This window comes from Sus scrofa, chromosome 3 (genome assembly GCF_054392235.1).
Source record: "Sus scrofa isolate SSC_HxYL_T2T_F1_AM1 chromosome 3, Sscrofa_HxYL_maternal_Yorkshire_Landrace_v2.0, whole genome shotgun sequence".
NCBI lineage: Eukaryota > Metazoa > Chordata > Mammalia > Artiodactyla > Suidae > Sus > Sus scrofa.
This window is the reverse complement of record NC_139385.1, coordinates 86,535,719-86,554,979: the sequence shown is the minus strand read 5'-3', so window position 1 is coordinate 86,554,979 and position 19,261 is coordinate 86,535,719. Positions and strand designations below refer to the sequence as shown.

Genomic DNA, 19,261 nt, shown 5'->3' with positions numbered 1-19,261 from the left:
GGGAGGCTTATGCTCTCCTACTCAGTTCATTAACTGGAGTAACAACCAATTTCAAGGTGATTATTGCTATTATAAGCTCTGATCAATTTTTTAAACATGTTTCCAGGTTTTGAACCTAAAGCAGAAATATTAGAGCAAGGAGGGCAGCTATGTTGTGAATTAGTCATCTCCCCAGATTAATATCTGATCTCTCCATCAAAAGGAACACAGGACACATTTAGTTAGGGTTCTAATTGTACCTCCAATAAACCTCCACCACAGTGAAATATGAGCGCCCATAATTTTTAGTTTCAACTTCCTATACGTAATCCATCTGACTGGATGGTCTCGAGCAAAGGCAGTTAAAGCAATTTGTTTCACTTATATAAAGGAATAAATCAGTGCTTAATTATGTGAGGTTTATTATTAACAGTGCTGGCAATCCCACCATATGCCATGACTTCATCTTTTTACATCAAGAAAAAAATATGAGAATATACTGATTGCTTTTATGATGCCTTTCCCCATTCCCGAGTGGTGCATGAAGAGAAGGATGGCATATGATATGACCCGCCATTCTGGGCACCCAGCATTGGGGCGGGGGGGGGAAGGGGCTGGGATGCATGCAGAATAGTCAGTGAACAGTTGCCACGGAGCAGGGGCAAGGAAACTTCACGCCATCCTAAGTATCAGCTCCCATCATGAGAACAAGCCCATCAAATCTTTTCCTATAGAATCTCAATGTCTTTCTTAAACCAGCATCCAAATGCTGGCATGCAGCAGAGGAGAGGGGCACAGATGTGTTGTCAGAGGTGGGGGTCCAAATCCCTCCTCTAGCTCTCACTAACTGTGTGACTTGAGTAAGCGATTTAACCCCTCCGACTTCCTGTTTCCCAAGCTGAAAAATGGGGATCTTGGTGCCTCCTGTGCAGGGTCCTATGAGGATTAGACATAATGGATGGATAACACCTGGCCCACATTAAACGCACAATATAAGGTGGCTATTACTATGGGAATTCCTCTGCTGGGGATAAATTGGAGACTGAGACTTAATCATGTCCACATCCTGTTGTCCTTGGTGAACTGGTGACACCAGTCACAATATTTCAAATAGAGCTTTTGTGCTCTTGCCTTTGATGTCGACTTCCAGCACCCAGGGTCAGTCTCCCCATCTCTTTAGATTGCTGCGTATCCCATAGCAAATTGGTGAACCTCTCTGAGGTCCATCTCCTTTACAGATGAACCAGTCCATGTCCTTGTCCATAAACATAGGAAGCGGGGAGGTTCTCGATGTAAAAAGAAAGGGTGCTAAAGCCTTTGATTAGAACTGGGAGTGTTCAGGCTTGCTCAGGAAATGCCTCACACAGGCTCCTGGATCTCCTACTGTGGCAGACAGATACTTGCTCAGTCACTAAACTTCCTCAGTAAAGGAATCCAGTTACAGGAGTTCCCATTGTGGCTCAGTGGGTTAAGAACCCCAGTGGTATCTATGAGGATGTAGGTTCAGTCCCTAGCCTTGCTCATTGAGTTAAGGATCCAGCATTGCCTCAAGCTGCTGCATAGGTCGCCGATGTGGTTCAGATGGAGCATTGCTGTGGCTGTGGCTTAGGCCAGTCCCTGGCCTGAGAACTTCCACATGCTGCAGGTGTGGCCCTAAAAAGGAAAAAAAAAAAAAAAAAGAATCCAGTTGCAGATCTTAGGCTAAAATGTCCTTGCGGGTGGGAGTGGCCAATGATAGGTAGATGGAGGCTGTTGAAAGGGATTTCCAGAAAACCTGGAGGGAGGAACACTCAATTGCCATCACCTCCTTTTGCCCTTTGCACCCTACCGAGGCATGGAAGTGATGATGACCACAACTCCAGCAGCCATGTGGGACCAGGAGGCAGCCCTGCAGACAAAAGCCATATGCTAAGGATGGAGGAGCAGGAAGATGGAAAGAACCTGGCACCCCACTGCCACCATGAAGTCACTATATTAGCTTAGATTGCTCGTCTCTGGACTTTTATTACATGAGAAAGAAAAAAACTCATAACTTATATAAGCTACTGTTAATTCTGTCCTGAATTCCTAAAAGCCAAACACAATTCATTTTTGCATTTTTTACACATCCCAAACAGATCTTCCCTACTTCCAAAGGACCCTGGAAGAATAGTGTTCCAGATCTGTGCAGGACATGCAAAGAGCTGAACTTTGTCCAACACAAAGTTCTTAATAAGCCAGTACATTTCTCATACATGGCTGCAAGTCCGGATGTTCCTTCCAAAGAAAAAGGATTTATGTAATTTCATAACACTCTAGACTTGCCATAATTACTCCAAAGGCACACCTTCCTGGATGGGCTCCACCTTCTGAAATTCATGAAATCACCAGTCACCAGCTCTGCTTTTCATCCTTCACCAAGTCAGCCTGGAACTCTCTACTAGAAACTACAGTTAAAATAAAATGTTCTTGAAAACATTAAGGGCTGATGAACTGGTTTGGATTTTCTCCAATCCTCTAGACTTTCTCTCCTCCTGATAGATCTGAAGCAAAAACCAGTCACTTTGAAACGAAGCCACTCAATTTGAGGCCACCGCACACTGATTTATCTAGCAGAAGGTGCTTGCACTTTTCAAGCCAGAGTAAAGAGCTTCCACACCAATCTACAATGCCTTTGTGGGGCACTGGATCTTGGTGGCCAAAGGGAATACACTGCCCATTTCTTGCTCCCATGGAGAGGCAACAGAGATGGCTTGACTTGAGAAAATAATCATTCAGCACTGGAGAAATATATAAATCCAAAGAAATCCAAATCCTGGTTAGTTTCCTTCACCATACCACACTTCGGGTAACTAAAGCAGTGTAGAGAGACCATAAAAAAAGACTGAGGCCAGGGAGTTCCCATTGTGGCACAGTGAAAACAAATCTGACTAGGAACCATGAGGTTTCAGGTTCGATCCCTGGCCTCACTCAGTGAGTTAAGGATCTGGCATTGCCGTGAGCTGTGGTGTAGATCGAAAACACAGCTGAGATCTGGCATTGCTGTGGCTCTGGCGTAGGCCGGCAGCAACAACTCTGATTAGACCTGGGAACCACCATATGCCGCTAAGGACAAAAGACAAAAGACAAAATAAAAAAGTAAAAATAAAAAAAATAAATAAAAGAATGAAGCCATCTGAACCTTAGTGAGATATTTAATACTGGTCCACAAACATTCCCATGTTGTCTTAAACTTGTTTGTCTTATATTGCTGACGTAACTTGTTATCTCAGCAATATAATCCATGGATATAACATGGATGGACTGGCACATAACAGGTGGAAATTGATTATTCACCAACCGCCAAGAGGGTAAACAGGCTGGCCTCCTATGTCTGTTCTGGTGTTATTTAAAATCTTTATACAATGAGAAAAGAATGACTGATAATATGGGCAAGTGCAATAGCTGGCTTAAACTGTTCATATCTAGAAAAGTACAAAATTTAAGACAGGTTTATTTGATTAGAGAAAATGGTTCATCTGAACACAGAGTGGTATATAACAGAGGAAAGTGCAAGGGAAAACAAACACAAAATAAGGACACTTCCAGAAAAACACTTGGCTGAAGAGAGAGCAAAGGAGACCATCAACTGCTCAGAATTCTCCAATGATAATACAACACTATATTCAATGAACTCTATCAGCTGGTTATCTATTCTTTCCCCAAGAGAGGTAAAAGGTCAACCTTCCGTATGACATCTAGAGAACACCCTGAAAGCTCCGGGTTCCGAATCTAGGGTTCCGTGATCCAGAATCCCACTACCTCGCTCTAGAAGACCAAAAGGCAGTTAGTGGGACCAGTACACCATTAGCAAGAAGATCTCAGCCTGGCCTTCCACAGTCCCCGGCTGGGATTTAACAAGGCAGGGGTTTGCACAGCAAAGATTTCTTCATTAAGGAGTTAATTAAGCTCTTTTGAAAAAGTGATCACGAACAGAGCTGATGAACTCAAACGAAACTGGAGCATTAACTAATCAAAGCCATAGCCTCCAGCTCAAAAAGATTTCAGTGACCACTCTTCACACAGTCACACACACGCGCGCGCACACACGCACACACACAGTCACACACACACACGCACATTAATTACCAAACTCTAGTCCTAAATTTCCTCAATGTGATTAAATAGAATGGAGGGGGATTTAGAACCTGGAAATGCGAATAAGAGAAGCCAGATCTCAGTCCAAAACAGTGGACGGCAAGGAGACAGCTGGTTTCCGGGGGTGGATCCATTTCCAGGTCAAGTTAACATCTTGTCCAGTTTTTTATATCCATGTGCTCAGCCAATTAGTAGCTCCCTTGCCTTTACCTGGAAGTCTTAAGGCAGAATATCCTATGTGCATCTTCATGCTCCTTAGAACTTAAGTTTCCCAAAACTATCATAATATGGCCAGAAATGACAACAATATTTCCGAGGATATATTTTGTAGCACTTGGTCCTTAGCCCTCTCACACACACAAACACACCACGTCTTAATAAACTATATGGAAAATAAGCAGTCCATTTTTAATACCATTTTGTTCTAGATTACAAAATTACTTGAAAAGTATAAGAAAATATACCAAAGCGTTTAATATATATGAATATATATACATATATGCCCTTGATCAGCAAGATAGACTCTATTAACATTTTAGTGTCTCTTTTTTTTTGTTATTTTAAGAAAGTAAAAATGTGGAATTGTTTTTTAAATGTGTGCCACTCTGTAGCTCTTTTTTCAGTAAGGAATATAGACTGAACTTTTTTGTGTCATTAAATATTCTTCTACAAAGTTATTTTGAGCGACTGGATAATGTTCTATCATATTTCTTACCATTCGGATGAAAGTAAAAAATTTACTTTAACTTACCTTCTTTTTTTTTCTTTTTAGACCCACACCTGCAGCATATGGAAGCTCCCAGGCTAGAGGTCAAATTGGAGCTGCAGCTGAGGCCTCCACCACAGACTCAGCAACACCAGGTCTGGGCTACATCTTCAACCTATGCATGTCAAGGCTTGCAGCAACACTGGATCCTTCATCCACTGAGCAAGGACAGGGATCGAACCTGCATCCTCATGGACACCATGTCAGATTCCTAGCCCTCTGAGCCACAATGGGAATTCCTGACCTACCTTCTCTTATTGAATATTCAGATTATTTAACATTTTTTGCCATTAGAAACATTGCTTTGATGCCTGTCCTCAGAGGTAAGTCATTGCTCACATTCGGTAGAAATTTTTTTCCCTGGGACAGATTGCAACACAGTAGAATGATTGGGACAAAGAATGTGAACAAATTTAAAACATTGATACATGTCATCAAAGTGTTCTATAGATAAATTATACCAATCACATTCCACCATTAATATAGGAAAATGTTCCAAAGTAAGGACAGTTTCCCTACGTCCTCACCAGCTTTATTATTTTTTCTCTCTCTGCAACAATTTTTTTAAAGGCATAGCAGTTACATTTTAATTTTTTATTGCCAGTGAGGCTGAACTCTCAATATTCATTTGTTCATTACCCACTTGTATTTTTTCTTTCTATTCATAGTCTTTACCCATTTTTCTATTGGAGTCTTTTTCTCTTTATTTGCTTGGTAGGACTGTAATAGGTTGGTAAGCATATACACCATCCAGCTAACATAAAGACTATACATATGTTTTTCCCAGTTGTTTGTCTTTTAACTTTCCTCAGAGTTACTATATATAGAAATGCTGGAGGATTTTTACAGCCAAATTTATTCTTCTCTCCCTCTCTCTCTCTTTTTCAGGGCTACACATGTGGCATATGGAATTTCTTAGGCCAGGCATTGAATCGGTGCTGCAGCTGCCGGTGTACTCTACAGCCACAGCAACACAGGATCAAAGCCGAATCTGTAATTGTATCTGCAGCTTGCGGCAACACCGGATCCTTAACCCACTGAGTGAGGCCAGGGATCGAACCCACATCCTCACAGACACTATGTCAGGTTCTTAACCCTCTCAGCTACAAAGGGAACCCCTCTCCTTTTTTAAAATAATTTTTATAAAGTTTTCCTCCGTCATATCATCATTTAATACATTCGCTTTTTCTCCTATTACATTTATTGGTTTGTGTTATGTTTCTGTCTTTAGTCTATACATTTAATCCATCTGAAACTTATTTTGCCATAACAAGAGGAAAGGTCCTTCTCACACATTCTAAATGGCTATCCACGAGCCCCAACTTACCCCACTGCTAGACATACATTCACTAATTTATACAGCACTATATTAGGGCTTTCATTTTAGCCTCATGATTAAGAGCCCGAGTTTTGGGGGTCAGACAGACCTGATCTGAATTCACCTTTCCTGCCTCTAAGACCTCCGGCCAGTTACCCACACTTTTTAAGCTCAGTTTTCTCAACTGCAAAGCACTTAGCACAGGGCCGTGCACTTATGAAGTGCTCAATGAATATTAGGCAGTAGCAACATTTTCAACATGATCTCAGAATGACCACCCAAATTCTACATCTGCATCTGATGTGTTGTCACCACGACACTGAAGAAGAGTTTGGACAACTTCCTCACCCACTAGCCTGAAGCTAAATGAGTCAGGCTTCCTCACTTCAACCACGCCGGGTGGAGTGAAGTGACAGTTCAAAGGGAACCAGAGTCATTGCATTTGTACACCAGGCCCCTGGTCTCCCTTTTTCCTCATGCCTGTCAGTATGAACTGCCATAGGCCAGCAACAGAGCTAGAAGGCTCCACACCCTCAGGTCAATACCACTGCAAAACACAGGTTCTGCTCCAGCCCCTCTTCTCCTAACTCAGAGAAGACCACCTGCTCCACTCCATGGCTCACAGTATTTCTTTTTCCTTAAGGAAGAACTAGTGTCATTATACTTTGAGACCTGGGTAGATTAGAATGCAGGAGAAAAGGGAAGTGGGAGAGAATCCCAGGGTAAGATACTCAGAGAGTTTTCAATGGTTATGCAATTAATTCAGTCAACTCTCAATTTCAGATGACTTCTAAAGATTGAAAAAAAAAAAAAATCCTGGATAAAAACCCAAGCAGTTAACTCTGAGGCTTAAATCACGTCTTTGTTATGAAGTTCTCCACCTCTCTCTTAAACCGTTACATTCATTCTATTATTTCCTTAGCATGGAGATGGGAGGCAGCTCGATATATGGTGGAAAGAACTCAACGTTTGGAGTTAGCGCTGAGTTTGAAGAATCCTCTTCCAGCACCCACTGCTGGATGAACTTGGGCAAGAGAATGAGTTTGCTCATCTATAAAAATGGAGATAAAACTCTAACCTCACAGAGTTGTGGTGAGGGTTAAATTCCCCTAATATAAAGATGTTCATGAATGGTAGAAAGTGTGACCTATAATCCTCGGCACTTTTGTGCATATACTGCCTTCTCTATAGTTTCTGAGTTAAGGTCATAGGATATGAGAGCTGGAAGGGAGATTGGTCCAATCATCTGGCTCTTCATTCCACACATGAGGGATTAAGATGTACCAAAGAGGTCAAAAGATATCTCTATGACCTATCAAGCCCCATGTCCTATCTTCTAGTCTAGTTCAGTTTAGCATTTATTTCAGCATCTACTATATGCTGTATGATGAAGGATAAAATGAAGACGAGCCTCTGCCCTGGCTAGGGTGGCTCAAATTCCAGTCCCCTCCTGGATGTGCACTCTCCCCCCATAAGATCATAAATTCCTCAACAGGGAGACTGTTTGCTACCACCCTCTAGAACCCCACAGGAGCCAAAGTCCTATGGTGCATATAGTAGGTTCCCCACACTAGATGGGAAAGAAGAACTAAGATACATTGTTTCACGTCAGGTCTGCATTTTCCCAAGTCACCCAGGGCCCACAGTACAACTCGCCTTATCCTCTAGGTTTCCATTCTCTCCTTAGGCTCAGTCCCAGCCCCCCAAGAGAAAGAGTCAAAGAATCAGACTTTCCGGGCCTCTCATCACACCATCTCTTCTGTTTCTCTCTGCTAATCTAGAAAAACAGCAGATCATGTAGAACAGCCCACTGTCACAGGCACGAGCCCCCGGAATGTATTCCCCATCCAAGTACGGGTGGCATGAAGGCGTTATAATTAAGTGCTTGACTTCATTATCTCTTCTTTCTGAACCTTCCCTGCTTCATCACTTTTAACCATGAGCCTAAGATTGCATGCCTAGGCCTTTGCTTCGAACAACTCTACGTCTACCGCACTCTCAATTAACGGCTACAAAGGATTCTCCAGAAGCCAGTTCTTCCTGGCCAAGGACCCTGGGGTGCGAGCAGCTCCTTCATTTTGGCAGATGGTGCCCACGACTTCCTCAGTCCTCCAGTCAACATCAAGGAGACTGCAAGCCACTTCCAAAGTGCTTTCTACTCCCTCTGTGCACATTCCTGTCTTCTTCCTCTGGCTCGAGTTGAGAGAGGCAGGGAGTGAGGTCTCTCTGCCTCTGAAGAGGCCCTACCTCTGCCCATAGTCATAATTTGATGCCTCTCTCTGGGATACACAGAGGGAGTTATTGAGCCAAGAGTTTATTATCAAGCTTAGCATGACTATACGGTGAGGAGAGCTGAGTGCAAAACCAAATGTTCCAAGCGTTCCTAATTCCATGTGTTCTGAAGCGCCTGAAGCGGGAATTTTATGGAAGAGGGGGAAGACTCTTCCCTGGTGGTAAATTAAGGATACCTCTCTTTAGCTTTGGCTCGTGCTCAGGCCCATGCAGTCAACTAAGCCCATTCTCTCTTTATTTCCTCATTGTATTTTACCAACAAGGCTGAGCCTTGTTTTCATAGTTTAGGAAGCCTTGCTAAAAAGCTTCTCTGTTTCGGAGGCTCCCTCTCAAACGTGTCTCTGCTTCCAAGGGTAATGAACTCTTTTATAATAAACGCCTCACTTTAATGCATGCTCTCTTTGGTTTCCAGGAACTGCCTTCTAATTACACAGCTCTGTATGGCATGTCAGGGGTTTGCTTTGCCTTTAATATTTTATGAAGAAATTCAGGTTTTGACAGTAAAAATATTTAACCCAGAGGACCCAAAACCCAGACTATTATTTTGTAAAGTAGCCATCTAGCTGCACACTTGTGCACGGCTGGCTCTCCCCGATGTATACTCACGCTCTTTGATACTCTCTGAACAGACCCAACCACATGCTGTCCAGATGGAAACCTGGCTGTATCATTACATTATATTGAAATAACCCAATACCACCTGTTTCTGTCAGGGCTCCTGCCAACATTTTCCCATAAAGCATTTATTTTGCTAATATTTTAGTTGGTCACCACAGAAGGACACTTGAAGTTAAAGATTTACCATGTGTTGCAGCCCCTCGGAGCCAAGAGAGGCAAAAAAATAAAAAGCCCTTTGAAACCAGGCAGCAGGGTTCAACAAGAGCCAGTGTCTATCTATTGTTTCCAAAGGTGGATGCCTCACCTGGCGTGATGTCATCAAGGGCAGGGGGATTTCAAAACAAGCTTTGTTTGGCAATCTTCACAGAATGAATTATTTTAAGGTCTCTGGTGCTCATCCCCAGATCATAAAAAACAGCTTCGGCTCTGGAAGGAGACTTCCCTGCTTCTCGGCAAATTTTCCACCTCCAAAAATGTTGCATTTGTAAGTTCACGGAGTTAGGGAATTGATTAATTTGACATACAGGAACGCGGGCATATATATTATTTTCATTCCATCAATAAGAGCGGGATGGAAATTGGTGTTACCTATAAAGAACTGACTCTAAATGTGATGCTGAAGCCATCAGGTGCCCTTAGAAGCAGAAGGAGGACTCATCTCCAGGACCAAGCATCCAGTTGGAATACTTTGTTCAGGAGACATAATGTCTCCTCAATAAAGGTGTTCACTGTTTTGTTCCTCTTATTCTGTCCCTTGCAAGTACATATTGGCCAGCTAAAAAATACAGAATTAGGCAGTTCCCTGGGGGGCCTAGCTGGTTAAGGATCTGTGTGGTCACCGCTGTGGCTCAGATTTAATCCCTGGCCCAGGGAACTTCTGCATGTTGTGAACATGGCCAAAAAAAAAAGGAAAAAAAAATATATATGTATATAATTTATTATATTAGTTAAAGCTTAGCTAACTCGAAGATTGGGAAGCCACAGGAGGAATTTGCCAAGGGAGTCCCTTGGGAACACTTGCACCTACTTGTACCTTCTTTAACCATCCACCTCCCAGGCTGCTGTAGCTGAACCCAGTGTCCCTGCACGTTCTAGCTTAACACTGGCACTATCGTCTCACTTTTCTTCTGTACCCTGAATCCTCTTTCCGAAATAATCCCCAGCAGACTAAGGAAAATAAATGGAGAGATGAATGGAGTTTGGCTGCAAATGCTTAGTCTCTCCAGTCTTTTGGTTCTCAGGGTGCCTGGAATCTCCACTAGATTTTCCCAGAATGCGGATTCACTGCAAAGGGGATCTTCCTGTCTCTTACCGTAACTGGCCATTCCATTACTAAGGGTAACTGCATGGTCTTTCCACCCCTATCCCTTCTGTTAATTAGGAGGCAAGGTCTTCTCCTGTCCTCTTTCTAGACTGTCTGGTCCCTTAAAAAAATCAGAGGAAGGAGAAAGGAACAGTGTTCGCCCGGAGCCCTACTCACGCAACGTGTCCATTTTGCAGCTCAAGGAGATTTTTCACACCACCATGCCCACTTTGCATAGTAAAATTAACTTATATTTTAGATGTTTGGTTTAAAAGTCAACTCGTAGTCTGAAATGGCAGTAGATACAGATTAAGAATCACAAGTAGGAGTTCCCGTCGTGGCGCAGTGGTTAACGAATCCGATTAGGAACCATGAGGTTGTGGGTTCAATCCCTGCCCTTGCTCAGTGGGTTAACGATCCGGCGTTGCCGTGAGCTGTGGTGTAGGTTGCAGACGCAGCTCGGATCCCGAGTTGCTGTGGCTCCGGCGTAGGCTGGCAGCTACAGCTCCAATTCGACCCCTAGCCTGGGAACCTCCATATGCCTCGGGAGCAGTCCAAGAAATAGCAAAAAGACAAAAAAAAAAAAAAAAAAAGAATCACAAGTAAAGCAATGTACCTCTCTTGACAGCTTCTGTTCACGTTCACTTATCCTCCCTGAAGAAAATCCTAGAATTAAGAAATTCATATTTCAGCACATATATGCTGTACAGAAGATAGGGATACAATGAGTCCTGGTGTGTGCTTTGGTTCAAAGTAGGAAGTACTGAATGATCACCTTTTTTTTTACAAAAGCACTTGACCTTTCAATCGATATTTCCTCCCAACAGATTATAATTAGTGTTCAAAGAGGGGTTGAATGCAGTGCAGATAACCCAAAGGTGGCCCATCTGTTCTTCACTATGATAGTTTATGTCCACCTGACAATATTAGCTGACTGCCTCCAAAAAGGCGGAAAGAGTCACTTTGGGATACCAGCCTTGATTTTATGGTTTCCTTTCCTAAGATCATGAATTTCAATTCTTAAGACCAACAGGAATTCATAAATTAACACTTGAGAATTTGCATCCTTCTACTTAAAGAGAATCTCAACACTCTGGGTGACATGAAGCAGGACAAGTTGTAACTTGGCCCCAAACGCTGAGCTTGCTCCCCAAATGGAAAAGTTTCTCTTGAGTTGCCAGGTTAGCCAATAAAAGCACAAGATGTCCAGCTAAATTCACAATTCAGATGTGGTTGTGTTCCATACAGCAAATTATTAATTGTCAAAACATGAAATTCAAGTGGAACTGGGCATCGTGTATTTCATCTGGCAGTTCTACACCTGCGCACTCAGTCCCTGACTCTGATTTGCCCTAGTGATCTCTTTTTTACCGTTCCTACAGAAGGAAGCATCAAATATGACAGCTACAGCAACCAACATCCACAGGTCATTGATGGCTAAAAACTAGGAGTGCTCAGAAGTCAATATCCATCATCCTTCTTGTTGTTTATTTTTATTTGCTACTGATTGGACTCCTCCCCTTCTCGTGATTAAACACTTCTCTTAATCATTGCCTCAATTCCCGGAATCCTTTATCAAGAACAAGGATTACTCTGTCCCGTCTGAACAAGGAAAAATGTGAAACTGATGCTAATATTTAAAAGCTTTTTGTTTACTCTGCCAGCATCTATCACAGCAAGTGTATTGTGTGGATTTATCATGAAACAACTCAAGGAGAGGCAGCATTTTCTGATGCAGTCAAATCTGTTCTTTTGGAGCACTGGAGATGTGCCCTTTCCTTCCCCAAAGCATCCTCTCTGCACTCCAAGCACATATGTAAACAGGGGAAAGGCTGGAGCCATGATGGGCAGAAGGCTTTGAGACTGGAGGCTACAAAAGGAAGATACCTCATGGCAGGGCCACCAGGACAGAGGAGCAACCTGGCTCTGATACAGCAAAAAAAAAAAAAAAAATCCTCCTTCACCTTTGGCCACCCCACCTTTCCAAGGCCAGGAAACAGAATCTTCCTGCCTCTCCCCTTCCCTTACCCCATAGAGGGCCACCATTGACTAAATCTGAAATGGTAGCTTATCAAAGGAAAGCAAAGCTAAGAATCCACAAGAAAGTAGGAAGCCAAGTGGGAGGGGGCCCTTAAAACATGATTCTTTCTTTTTTTCTTTTTTGCTTTTTAGGGCCATACTCTCAGCATATGCAAGTTCCCAGGCTAGGGGTCAAATCGGAGCTACAGCCGCCAGCCTACACCACAGCCACAGAAAAGCCAGATCCGAGCCGTGTCTTTGATCTAAAAACACAGCTCACGGCACTGCCAGATCCTTAACCCACTGAGCCAGGCCAGGGATCAAACCCACGTCCTCCTGGATCCTAGTCGAGTTTGTTTACTGCTGAGCCACAAAGTGATCTCCCACATGCTTCTTTCTTTATTGCACTGATAAGAATCAATAGCACTTTGAAATGTTTCCATTACACATTTCAAATGTTTTACATTTGCCTGTTCCTCCAGAGTTAAAAAGGGATGTTCATTTTCTTCCTTTTCATCACAGTCGTATATTGCCCAAAAGAAACTTAAGAGGGTTTGGATCAGTCTCTAAAAGGCATGAACCAGTTTCCCTCATCAAGTGGTTCTCAAAGTGGGGTCCCCAACTGGCAGCATCAACATCGCTTGGGGAGGGGGGTCTTGTTCAAAATGCACGTTCCTGGGCCCCACCCCAAACCTGCTGACTCAGAATCTTTGTCGGAACAAGTTGACCCCCCTACCCCCACCCAGGGATTCCTGAGCACCCAGTGCTTAGAGAACCACTGCCCTAACCTACCAGCAGCTGCTGGAGCAGCTAGGTACCCCTTCACTATCTGACCCGCTCTATGGCACTGGCAAGCCCTGTTTGTGGAGTGTTTATCTCTCTGCCAGTGTCGGGACTGGCACTTCAGATTCCTGCCCCAGACTTAGGAACAGACCATTCAGACAGTGGTTTCTCATATAAAGAAAATAGTCTCGGCATTCCCACCATGGCACAACAGGATTGGCAGCATCTCTGCAGCACCAGGACGAAGGTTCGATCCCCTGCCTGGTACACTGGGTTAAAGGATCTGGTGTTGCAGCAGCCGTGGCTGAGATCTGATCCCTAGTCTGGGAACTCCCTGCACTGCAGGGTGGCCAAAAAAGAAAAAAAGAAAAAGAAAAGAAAAGAAAATGTTTTTCTTTATCACTCTTCTCACGCCCACTCTCCTTGAGACACACAAACACTCACACACTGCATGGCCCATTTTGGGGTCTTTCCCTCAGCCCCTCAAGCCTCCCTCTTGAGACATCCTGCACTCCCTCTCCACGCCCTCGTCTAGAAAAGTCAGCCCCCTCTAAGCCCAACTTCCAGCCCAAACATTCCCTCATCCTCCATCATCCCTCTTCGGCCTCCATGGCTTTCTGTTTCCAAAGCGCCTTTCTCATTAGCTGCCTCCCCCTTGGTACCATTCGTCACCCCCAACCCAGCATCCATCTCAGAAACTCTCTGTCTAACTCTCACTCCTTCCCACTCTTTCTCCCACATAAGCACTATCTTCCTCCCAAAGGGCAGCCCACATCTCCACGTCTGGCTGCCCGTGCCCATTTCCACTGTTTTCCAGACGGCTCTTGTTCGCAGCCCCTGGGAAGGGATGACCTGCCCAGACCCACGTCTCTCTCCCCTGCTCTGCTATCACCAGTCTTTCGCTTATATTGTTGCTGTGATGGAAATATTTTTTCTCTGAGGCCACAGTCTTCTCCAGCTTCCAGATTCATCTCGTTTTATTACCCGTCCACCAGGTCCCTTCTAAAAGAGATTTAAGCAAAGAAGGGCATCGAAGGGAAATACTCAACAGATAAATTTTCAGGTGACATGAGGGTAAACCACAAATGGTGGCGGTGGTAACAGAACAAAACATGGTGTACCACACTGCTGCAGCAGGAGGGAAGAGCATTTCAGGAAGCAAGGAAGGTTAACTGCTGTGGGAAAAGATCAGGGGTGGAGACCAGCAGGTTCCTACTGACCAGAGTGGGCAAGCCAGCATGGGAACAATAAGGGAAGGTTCCAGTAAACAAAGGTTTTGAACCTTTCTGAAGTCAGAGACCGCTTTGGGAATCTCATGAAAGCCAAAGACAGCCTTCCTAGAAAAAAAAAAAAAAAAAAAAAAAAAAAAAAGCCCAAACAAGCAAAAGTTTATGTTTAATTCCAGGAACTGGGAAAGACCCATGAAGTCCAATGGTAGGTAAGATCCAGAGGCCCCTGGTAAAAAAAAACAAAAAAAAAAACAGGGTATTACTCAGCCATAAATAAAGCAGGAAATAATGCCACTTTCAGCAACATGGAGAGACCTAGAAATTATCATACTGGTTAGTGAAGCTAGTCAGACAGTGAAAGACAAACCATCCTATGATATCACTTGTATGTGGAATCTACACAAGGATATAAATGAACTTATTTGCAGAATAGAAACAGACTCACAGGCTGCAAATAAATGTATGGTTACCAAAGGGGACAAGTAGCGGGGATGGACTGGGGGTTTGGGATCGGCACATGCGCACTGAGATATATGGACTGACTGGCCAACAGGACCTGCTGTATAGCACAGAGAACTCCCCCCAGCATTCTGTGATCACCTATGTGGGGAAAGGATCCAAAAAAGAATGGAGGTGTGTACATGTATAACTGAATCACTTTGTTGTACGGCAAAAATTATCGCAACATTGTAAATCAATTCTACCTCAGTAAAACTTAAAAAAAAAAAAAATGACAGGTTTGGAAAGGTGGGTTTAAGGGCCACTCAAAAAACGTAAGAGAACCTGGGCTTCATCCTGAGTAAAGGAAGCTCTTCAGAGGGATGGGTTTTTGTTTTGTCTTTTTATGTGGGGTTTTTTGCTTTTTGGTTTTTTGGGTTTTTTTTGTTGTTGTTGTTGTTGTTGTTGTTGTTTTTGTCGTTTTAGGCCCACACCCACAGCATATGGAGGTTTCCAGGCTAGGGGGCGAATCAGGAGCTGTAGCTGCTGGCCTACACCACAGCCTCAGCAATGCCAGACCTGAGCTGCATTTGCAACCTACACCACAGCTCACGGCAACACCAGATCCTTTAATCCACTGAGGATCGAACCTACATCTTCATGAGTGCTAGTCAGATTCATTTCCACTGAGCCATGATGGGAAATCCAGAGAAGGATGGTCTTTTAACTTGCCCAGTTTTGTTGACCATATTTAGCACAACTCATGTCCACCTTTCAGTGTGATTTTATAAAAACATGAGTGTTTGGATTTCAGAAACTCCGGGCTGGCAATGTTGGCTTGAAGCCAGAAAGACTAGGCACTAACATATTTTAAATATGATATCATAGATGGAATACAGGAAACGATTATGACTGGGCAGATAAAAGGAAAACATCTTAAAAGAGAATATAAACTTCTTAACCTACTCTAGAGGCATCATGGTGAAAAGTTCTGTGCATCAGAGGGAAAAGAAAAAACTCAGTAATGTGTGTAAGGAGTGGCTTGCACGTGTGTGAGGTTAGAGAAAAAGCCACACCTGGATTGCAAATGTATTGCTTCCATCTCTGAGTTGCTATTCCACCAATCCTGAGAGAAAATTATCATTTTTGTTTCTTTGACGTGATAGTATCAGTATCTGCTCTATGCCAAGCACTTTGCATGCATTATCTTATTTAACCCCCTCTGTTACCCTATAACCCTAAGGAGACCCAGAGGGCTCAAGCAAAGAATGGTTAAGTCACGATCCCGGAGTCCCCGGGGGGTGTGGGCTAGACCAAGATGAAATCGGACAGCCTGACCCCAGAGGTCCGGTTCTCAAGACCATCCTGGATCCAGCGGTGGTTCTTCGTCTCCCAAAGACCGCCATGGCTCCAAATCTGAATTCCCTAGTCAGATGGTTTTCCAACCAGACCCACAAACCATAATTGGATTACGCAGTTGGAATCTGAGAAACAGGAAAGTGCAAATGGTCGAAATAATGAGCCCTCATTAAACTCCTCGGAAAGAACAACAGAGTCTTTCAAAAGGCAGTTCCTATAAGTAAGTTTCGTTTGAAGACAAGAACTGAAAAGCTAGGCAGGGCATCAAGGACATGATCCTTGCCTTCGGAGCTTTGTTGTTTTCCCCCGGTAGACCCTCCTCCACTTGGTTTTCCAGAGAAAATATATAGGTGCTCACCTATTAAAAAATCAACTTGCCCCCCAGTCCACCCCAGAGTAAGATCAAATGGCTACCATGGGAGTGAGAGGAAAATTGAGTCATTTCCGTGGAATTCCCAAGAGTGCTTTTTTGCTTTTAAGAGCAATGAAATCACTTTATGCGGGTAATTTATTATTTCCACCAGTTATTCAAATATTTGTCTACATGTTGAAAAAGCAGCTCTTATTCAAACAAGTTTCTGCTTTTAGAGAAAAAGCATTCTAAATATTCAGTGAAACTGGGATTCTAGCAAAAGGATCCACCGAAAGATAAATTAAAGACACATGCTTTCTTTCTCCCTAGGTAAGCAAACTAAAATTAATAATAATAATAATAAATAATGACTAGTATCTCGTATCTCTCTCCAACAAACGTTGGGTTCTGCAGCCCAGACTAGATGCCTAATCTCGAGGAAGGATGCTGATTTCATCCGAAAACCCGCTTGCTCAGCCGTCTCCCTGAGCTTCCTCCATGCTACGTGGGTTCAATCACTTCTGAAAACAGTGGTTCAGACGAGTCTCTGTTTTGTCCCTGGTAGTCTTAGCTGCAGACAGTAGCAGTATGAAGACATGAACCTTGTTAAATGCACATTGTGGCTGGTGTTATCCAAAAGAAGAAAAGTGTGTTGTTCAATACTTATCATGTTATAGATATTTTCGATCATTACAGCTACAGCTCTCATGTTTATGTGGATAATCCCCTCCTTTCCGTCCAGGTCACAGATGTGCCATTAGATGGGAAGAGGATGGGGAGAGGAGGAGAAAGCAGGATGCCTAAGAGGAGGAAAGGACTGTTTACTAGGTGCTTCCTGTTGCTAGCACACCATGTAAATGCAGGAGATCCAAGTTTTGCACCCAGGAATACAAAAAAACTACCTCTTACTAAAGATCTCCATACTGTACCCGGCAAGTAGTCTTTCAGGAGGGAAAATCGTGTAGAAGGAGGAAGCTTTAGAAATGTTGCAGCACTTACCTACAGGGAGACAGGACACCGAGTTCTTTTTGCCAGGAAGCAGCGTTTATTCCTGCCGGCGCTGGCTCAGCGGATCCATATCCAAAGGCAGCAGGGCGTCACCTTATACGCCCCAGTTTGTTTTCTGCTACATCTAAGTCCCTTTGCCCCCTTATAAGGTAACATACATTCTGTAATGTCTGAGCGGGACAGTTATAGATGCGCTTGCGCCCAAGGATTCAGGTTATGCTACATTGTTACAGAACTGTGCCTGCACTCACAGCTGCTGATGTTGCATGTGTCTTCCCTTTGTTCTGGGGGGGGCCCTTCCCCCTCCCCACTACAAGATGACCTCTTCAAAATTTAGGGAAGGTCAGAGAAAATGGAAAAATACTCAAAGAATTGAACTGTGTGAATGAATACAATCATTTCATCCTAACGGCCTTGGAACTCTCCTGCATAGGGTACGTAGATGATGCCTGGAAGCCAAAGTTCCCACTCTGTCAGCATCAGCATCAAACCCCTCATCACTTAGGGGATTATTCTCCCCGCCACACCTGTATCTGTTTACTGTTTATCCTCAACGATCCTCAGTATTAAGGACACAGTAAGTGCCCAATAATTGCTTTTTGAAACAGGAAATCACCTCATAGAGCATCTCGCATAGACATTTGATCCTTTTTAGTCATTATCAGGTTTTAGATGTGTCAAAGTTATGAAAAGAAGTCTGGTTTGGGTCAGCAAGTTCAGTATATTGGTGTCATAAAAGAAGTTTGAGCAGCGCCTTTTCCACTGACCTTTTCTTCACATTTTATATGTCTCTGAATCTGATAGCAGATATCAAGAGATTTGGAAAAGGTCATGCCTCTTGCCCAAATAGCTCAACTTACAGTTATCTACCCCAAGGAAGTCATAAGAGGTGTGAATAAAGATTTATGCATGGAGATGTTCATTACAGCACTATTTAGACTATCCATGGACATACATATACAGCCACAGAGTCAAGTTGAAATTATCTGGGATCAGGGTACAGCCATGCAGCGGCATATCAGTGACCATTAAATGTGATGTTTTGTAAAGATTTTTCAATGGCATGGAAGACAAATGGTGATAAATGAAAAAAAAGCAGGATACAATGCAATCGATACCATATGATCCTAAATCTATAGAAGAGAGCAAACTATGGGAAGAGACACATAAAGAGAAAACAAGACATTAATATGCCATGATATGAAAAGGGGTTACCCCTTAGCTATGAGGTGATAGGTGATTTCCTATGTCTTTTTTTTTTCCTCATTAATTCTAGATACCCAACTTGTTTTGCTAGTTAGAAAAAAAAAGGATTGTTTTGTCTTAGAGTTGTTAATTGTTTAAACCAGGTTAGGACATCTACTCATGGGGCAAACAACATATTCTAAATTCCAGTACTTTCAATCATATTGATTGAAAACAAGGTTCTAGCACACCTGCTCCCACAGGATCTCTGCAGGTTCATTACATTTTTCTTCCAAACTTCTGTGCATTCACCCAACTATCCAACTATTTATGATCTGTGTGAAAACAGGAGCTAATGGTTACAAGGACCCTGCTCAGGAAGAGTCCAGTCGCAGCCATAGTTTAGCGCTGGCTTGTTAAGCAAGTCCCGTTACCCCTTCAGGTTGCCTTTGAGTCATCCCAGAATATTAGACTAGGTGACTTCTGAGCTCCCTTC

General features: G+C 43.3%; 1 protein-coding gene across 4 annotated transcripts in view; it reads right to left on the bottom strand.

Annotated features, from left to right (window-relative positions):
- Positions 1-19,261, bottom strand: part of LOC146404749 (uncharacterized) — a 197,652-nt gene that overhangs the window by 35,695 nt on the left and 142,696 nt on the right. For 2 of the 4 annotated variants that reach the window (XM_085016128.1, XM_085016130.1), the window contains exon 6: positions 14,552-14,649. The exons of the other annotated variants lie outside the window; for them this stretch is intronic. The gene's annotated coding sequence lies outside the window, so the exon portion shown is untranslated. Of the gene's footprint in view, positions 1-14,551; positions 14,650-19,261 lie in introns of those variants that run through there. 4 annotated transcript variants of the gene reach the window in all.